General features: G+C 42.6%; 1 long non-coding RNA gene across 2 annotated transcripts; it reads left to right on the top strand.

The window, feature by feature from the left end:
- Positions 1-48: 48 nt before the first annotated feature.
- Positions 49-5,889, top strand: LOC115342433. Of its 2 annotated transcripts, XR_005932580.1 has the most exons (3): positions 49-415; positions 1,138-1,233; positions 3,514-5,889. It is a non-coding gene; the product is annotated as an uncharacterized LOC115342433 (long non-coding RNA). The 2 variants fall into 2 exon arrangements; XR_003923754.2 differs by lacking the exon at positions 3,514-5,889 and having other exon boundaries at positions 1,138-1,367.
- The last annotated feature ends 1,096 nt before the right edge of the window (positions 5,890-6,985 follow it).

Raw genomic sequence — 6,985 nt, forward strand, 5'->3', positions numbered from 1 at the left:
GGGAGGCGCCCTAGCGCCGCCTTCGCCGCCCGTTCAAGCAGACCGGGAGGTGACGGTCGCCCTCCCCTCCGCCGTGAGGCGGGTGGTACGCGCCGGCTCGGAGGTTCGGCTTCATTGTCCGCTCCCCTTCCGCCACTCCCCCCTGTGCCGGTGCGGGTTGGTACGTGCCGAGCGGGGCAGCTGGAGGCGCGCGGCGGGGCGGCAGTATACCCCCCCTGGGGAGCGCGGTGGTAGGCGCCTCCTGAGGGAGAAGCGGGCCGTGTGCAGCGGCTGCCATGGCGGAGGCGGCTCCTCAGGGCGGGAGAAGGTCCCCGGCCTGGCCTGGCCTGGCCTGGCCCGGCCCGGCGCGCTCTCCCCCGCCGTCGAACCGTGGCTGAGGGCGGGCAGCCTGGGGCTGCTCAGCCGGGAGGCTGAGGTAGGCCCGTGGAAGAGCTGAGCTTAGCCCACTCGGGACCGGCGTGGCCCGCGGGACGGGTATTGCCGCCCTGAGGAGGGCTTTCTGCCGCCCTGTGGGTTGAGAGCCGCACAGTGTGTGTGTGGGGGGGGGGGGGGGGGGGGGGTTGCTTTGTCGCCCTGGAAAAAACCCTGCATTGGTAGCTCTGTAAGTCTTCCTCCAGTTCCAAGAAGAAAAGTGTCCTGCTTTAAATTACAGTCGCTGGTTTACTTAGGGCAAGTTGAGGTAGAGAGTCGTTACAAATCTTGTCGAAGATAGTTGAAATTAGGACTTCTTCAAGCACTGAAGCCTTTGACCTTTTCCAAGGAGACTTGCGGAAGCACCTGAAAGGTTTTATCCTTTTTAGGAATCCCGTCCTGCTGCCTCGAATGAGAATTGGTTAGGAGAGGCTCAGCTGGGCAAGGTGTGATGTTGCAAGCGTGTTGATGCTTTCACGGGTTTTGTGCAACATTTTTATGAAATCCATATTTTATGAATAATTTTTTGAGAAGACTTAATATGATGGACGTTGATAGGGATTCAAAGTAACCTTAATTTAAAAAAGCCCTACTTCTTGCTTTTTATTTTGAGAATATAAACTCTGCTTGATAGAGCTTGACCTGAACCAACCGACTATCTTAAACATCAGTTTCGCACTGTTTCTTCATGTCTTCTCTCTCCTTCTACCCTCTGCCCTACTTCAGATCAGAACGTGCCTTACTACTTCAGTCCTGCAGCAGTAACTGTCCTGGTCCCTCAGCCCCCTTCGTAATTTGTGGTCAGATTTGCTACTGGAAATGGTGAGAGAAGGGGGAGGAAAAAGGCCAGAAAAGGAGAGCTGAAAATTGACCCAATGTTAAAACTCACTGTAACTTAAACTGAAATTAACTGTAAAATGTAACTCTTGGTTTCCAATAAAATGGTAAAAACTGTGTCAAACTGGGGTTTTTTTGCATATGGTGTGTAGCTAGCTTTTTATAAGAATATATACACCTACTGAAAAGTTTTTGGTGTGCAGGAAGGCGTTCATTTATTATATCAAGGTAAAAATTGTATGGGATGTGTCTCTATTTCATTTATATACATAGTGTCAACTCATTGTTTTATGTCTCAGTATCTGTAACTTGTAAGTAGAGGTGAGCACACTGTACATATTTTTGTAGGTTTTTAAAATGTGTTGCAAATGTGGACCTTTAGATGTAATAGTGTGTGAGGTTGTTTTGGTTTGGGTTTTTTTGATACTGCAAATAAGTGCTAGCTTCTAAATGGGGAAGCATTTTGTACAGGTGTCCTACTCCTGTCACTTAACAAGTCTGTTTAATAGTAGTCTTAAGTTCCGCATGATGACTGACAGGATTTGCCTAAGCTGTGATCCTACAAAGACCCAAAGTTACGATCTCTGTGACATTACAACAGGATCGTCCTACCGTAGTAATACTCTTGTGGTGGAACTTGGCATTTGTTGATGGGAACTGTTTCTAGTTCTGCCACTGGTTTTCCTCTATACCAAATGTACCTGTCAAGTCAATTCGTTATCCCTTAATAAGGAGCAACACTTCTATTTCAAAGCTTAATTTATTTTGTGTGAAATGCACAGATAATTTTAAAACTCTGTAAATAGGAAATACTATATCCAGGCTGAAAGAATACATGTCTAATGTCACTGGGCTTGGGTGAGAGTCTCTAATTAAGAGTTCTCCTCTGAATAAGGTATTAAATTCCCAACTGGTTGTCCAATAAGAGCAGAATATCATGTGTGGCTCTGTCGGATTACTGTAGATAAGCATTATCTTGATGCTTTCAGCTGGCTTTTATAGGCGTATTATAAAAAAGTTAATCATGTTAAAAATCATGTTTCAGATATGTGTTTTCAAGGAGACAAAAGCACTAGGCAAATTATATTTGAATCACATACCTTGCTTCTAACTTGTGGTGTCTTTTTGATTGAGTCTTTGTTATGCTTTTATGAAGAAACACGCTGAAATTTGCTCAGGTCGATGTTGACTTTTACCAGGACCAAAGAAGGAAATTAAAAAGCAGCAATGATAGTGCAGACAGATTGAGTTGTTGATTTGTAACAGTGCTTTTGCTTTAATATGTGTTTTTACCATGTTGAAGTTTTGTACAGGTATCGCCATGTGATAAAACAGGGCAGCTTGTGGACAGGATATTAGAACTTGAATTCTGTCGTACTAAAAATCAGTTTATCTTCATCAGTTCATAAAATCAGCATCCCTTCCTAACAGCTTGGCATGTCCTGCTGCATGATTTAAGACTTGATTCTTAGGCTTCAATATGTTTTCAAATGCAAAATTACGTATTTCAATCACTGCCTCTTCAGCAAACTTAACTGCAAATTTGCAAGTGATTATTTTGGAAAGTGCTTGTATTTTGCAAACTGACCTATGTATCCTTTTCTGGCTGGGTTCTATGTAAACAGGGTGTATGCGCAGCTTTGTGTTGCATGGCTCAAATCCAATTGCAGGCCGCACGCTGTTTGGTGAAAGATGTCATCTGGTACTCATCATGTGAAGAAATCGTCACCATCTGCGAAATCCTGGGTCTTGCTGGGGAAGTTGTCAATCCTGTTCACCTGTGTTGTCCATGTGATTTAGAAATGAATAAAAGGCTACTGTCTGTGTCAGAAAAGCAATGGAAACTTAGCTTCATAACTATTTATAACGAGTATTCTCTTAAAGATGTGGTCAGGGCAACTGTGAAGATGCAGACGGTAAGAGTGAGGCGTGTCTGTACGCATGGCGAGGCGCGTGGGTTCTGCTGTGGGTTTGACTGTACTGTTTGTCACCCCTGAGGCAGTAGCTCCCACAAGACAGGACACTGTCCCCAGCTTTCAGCAGGGAAAGCTGCACTATGTTAATGCACTGTTGTCTTAAGTAAAGATGTTTGGGTTTAAAGTTCCAGAAAAACAGTTTGAGGCGTGGTTTTGTGATTTTTTTTTCTTTTTTTCAGGGAGGAGCAAGCAGTGCTGTGAGCGCTGGAAACAAAGTTTAAGTTTTAGACTTGTGTTTGTGAATGAATTCCTGGATGATTTCTGTATGGATTATTTCTCTGTTTTCCAGGGAGGGTTGAACTCAGGCTGTGCCCTTAGTGAAGGCACCAAGTGTCTGTTCTTGATAGTTTTGTGAAAGTTACAGGAACTCACTGTAAAAAAACCAAACCTACCAGTTTGTACTCAAAACTTACAAGAGGGATGGATGCATATAAGAGATGTGAACAATATCCTAGGGACAATGAAGGTAAGAGTTTTGCCTGAAGAATTTACCTAATCTCTTCTTTAAAAACATCTTGCAAAGTTGAGCAGTTTGTTTGGACAGAACCAGCTGTGTTACAGCTGTTCTGTGTTCCCGTTATTAGTCTCTGCAGAGGGTGAGTGGGTGGATTTCTTCTTTTGCGGATTACACCGATACAATGTATTCACCAGACAGCTTGATGAGCGAACCACTGAGAGGGGGGTCTCAAAAGAAACGAGCCGCGTTGATTCGGCATGTCGTGGAGTTAGTTGTCTGTGTGGGCTGCCAGAACTGCGGGAAGCCTTTAGAATGGTTTTTAGCATTGTTTTTTTTTTTCTTTCTTTTTTTCTTTTTTTTTCAGAGGAGTGGAAGGAACTGATGTTGATTTGAATTATGGCGGCAGTAAGCAACCGCAGTGTGTATGTGCATGTAGGCTGGGGGGTCACTAAATAATTGTTAAAGCTCAGCAGTTAATACATATGGCCATTATAATTACGGTGTCATCGATTTAGGTACTGTGTTTATTGCTGAAATGTATGTTATTTAAAATATGATGCACTCATTAAACTTGGACAAAATGCTCTGGTTTTAGAGAAAACAAAGGAATCTAGTATGAATGTACAGGTGAAACTGCATATGTAAGGAATCATTTCACATGACCTCAATACTAAAATTACTGTCTGTGAATTTAGTCAGTGGGATAGAAACTTGAATAAAGTGAGAGAAGGGCTGGAGGTGTGGTAAAGGTGCAAAAATTCCAAATTTATAATTTTGTTTTGTGCCACTTAATTGCACCACCAAATTTAGCTGTGATGCAGGTTGTTTGCTAAGGTCCAGCTGTGGAAACAGCTGATGCTGCAGTAGCTAGGAAAGGGCTGAGGACTTTGAGTGCAGTATAAGCTGAACTTAACAGTGTCATGGTGCTGCAGAACAGGCAAATGCTGTCTTGAAATTCACAGGAGCATAGTTGAAGAGATCCAGGGAGTAGTCTCGGCTGTGCTCGGCGTTGGCGTGGCTTTGGTTGATCTGCTGGTGATCTTAAATGATCTGAACGAATAACAAGAACTTGTACTGAGGTGAGATGCAGTGCTGAAGAAGCAGCTACTGCATGGGTTCCTTGTGCCAAGACAGCAGCTTCTCAGGTTGAATTGTAATAGTGACACATTCAGATTAAAAATTAATTTTAAAAATTACTTTACTATAAACTCAAGTTGGAGAGTGAGGATTTATTTAAAATTGAAAAACTGGTGCTATTTTCTTGACACTGGCATGCATAAAGACTTGTTTTTGTACTTAAACAATTTTCACTGAGATCATGTACTGCTAAAATGAGTTAAAATTCAACAACTGTAGTCAAAAACTTCTGGAAATAACTTCTGTAGGAACTAAAGAAAAAAAAGCACACAGTCCTGCTCTCTTGGTGTTTGTTTATTTGTCAGAGTGATGTCATGTTTATCTTTGTTGCTACTATTTAACTATTGTAACTGACGGTACCTCCTATAATTGCAAAACTTGTAATATGTTTTTCGTTTACTAGCATTGCACTGCATATCGTATGTTACATTGCCTTCCCATTTGAAGAGAGTAGATATTAGGGGATGTGGATTTTATTTTTGCACCTGTATAATATTATCTGATTTCTGCCCACCTCCATTATTATCAAACACTATTAATATTGCACTTCGAGGGTACAGACTTTTAAACCACTTTTCTGCAGTCAGATGTGAGCTCATTTAGTGAAGGTGCTGAAGTGGCGAGCTTTGAGCTGCCCCAGATGGGGAGCTGTGCTGGCTCGTTAGCACTGTTCTGAAGCTAATAAAAGGCAGGGTGCAGCAGCACCCAGCTGGAACCAGCCTCCCAAGTCCAGGTGGCTTAGGGTGAGGGCAGGGTGAGCCCACACAGACCTATTTTCTACATGGATGTATTTGAAGTGTCTTATGGTGTTCTGATGATGGAAGTGAGCGTGTACCCTTTGCCTTTTACTTTTAATCTTTCTTGGATTGTGGGATCAAGGAAAAATTCTTTGTGAATATCCACTGGAGTTCTTAGGTTGCGGATAAGATTAAAAATGCAATCAGCTTGTATAATTTTAATTCAACTCTGTGTGTGTTTCTGCGTGTGTATATGTATTGAAGGAATGCATTATAAGCTGTGATTTTTACATTGTTCAGTATATGAAATAAAGGTATTCTGATGAGGAATTTATTTGGTATCTCTGATGTGTGTGTTAATGTTTTCTGTTGAATTTGGTATTACCCTTCAGTGGTAGAGAAGAAAGCCAGTTTTACCCCGTTTGTAGACTTTGCTGCTTCGGTGTTTAAGATCTGTTACAAACAGGGTGAAGTTGAGCCAAATGTTTTAACAGTATTAAAATTGAACAGGCGGTGCTTTTGCTGTTTCCAGTGCCACACCAAGCCAGTTCTCCCACTTCAGGATGGAGATACTGATCTGTGTGAAATAGCTCCTCAGTCACTAGTTTACATAATTCATACATAGCTTGAAATTAAAGTTAAAACTATAAACCATAATCCTTGCACCCCTGGCAGAGTCCAAATTAACAATCTCTAGATACATAAACATTAAAAGGCCTTCATCAGATTTTTCTGCCATGGTAGAATTTTTAAGTCTCATATTTGCTGTCTAGAATTAATGGTGCTACTGAAGCATCCCATTTAATCTGAAACGTCTTCCTATCCAAGCAAGATCTGCTCACCTTGTACGAGAAGATAAGGGGTCTCATTCAAAATCTGAAAGGAGATGCTTTGTCTTTTCCTGGCTCTGCCCAGCCTTCCCTGGGTTACTGTCTTTAGCCTTGTGATTTATGATGGATTTAGGTGCCGGTTACTATAAGCTGTAGGTGCAGTTCCTCATTTCTTGGGCATGTCTCCCCAGACAAGGACACCTGAAAGATATCCTTCTCCTCTTGTGTGAGCACATCGCCCTCATTTTGCATGTTTTTGCCTCCTCAAGCTGTGACTCTTTCCCTGTGGCTACTGCACCACTTCATCCTCTGGCTGTTCCCCTTCCTGGCCTGCCAGGTGCGGACTTGAACTTTCATGGTGCGCGAACCCCAGTTTGGCACAGAAACCCCCAGCCAGGAACGATTTCAAGACACACGTTGTCCTAAGGAGCGATGTGATTGATTTTGCGTTTGTGTTCAGGAGAGTTGAATCGCACTGCTTCTGATTTCATCCAGTGAGCATAGCTTCAACAGGGGGTTAAAGTTGCTTTTGTTATCCTGAGGTGCAAGTTTGCTATTTACAATCTCTTTTCTCTTTTTTTGTTAAACATTGCTGCCTAA

The sequence above is a fragment of the Aquila chrysaetos genome, chromosome 6 (genome assembly GCF_900496995.4).
Source record: "Aquila chrysaetos chrysaetos chromosome 6, bAquChr1.4, whole genome shotgun sequence".
NCBI classification, from domain to species: Eukaryota; Metazoa; Chordata; class Aves; order Accipitriformes; family Accipitridae; genus Aquila; species Aquila chrysaetos.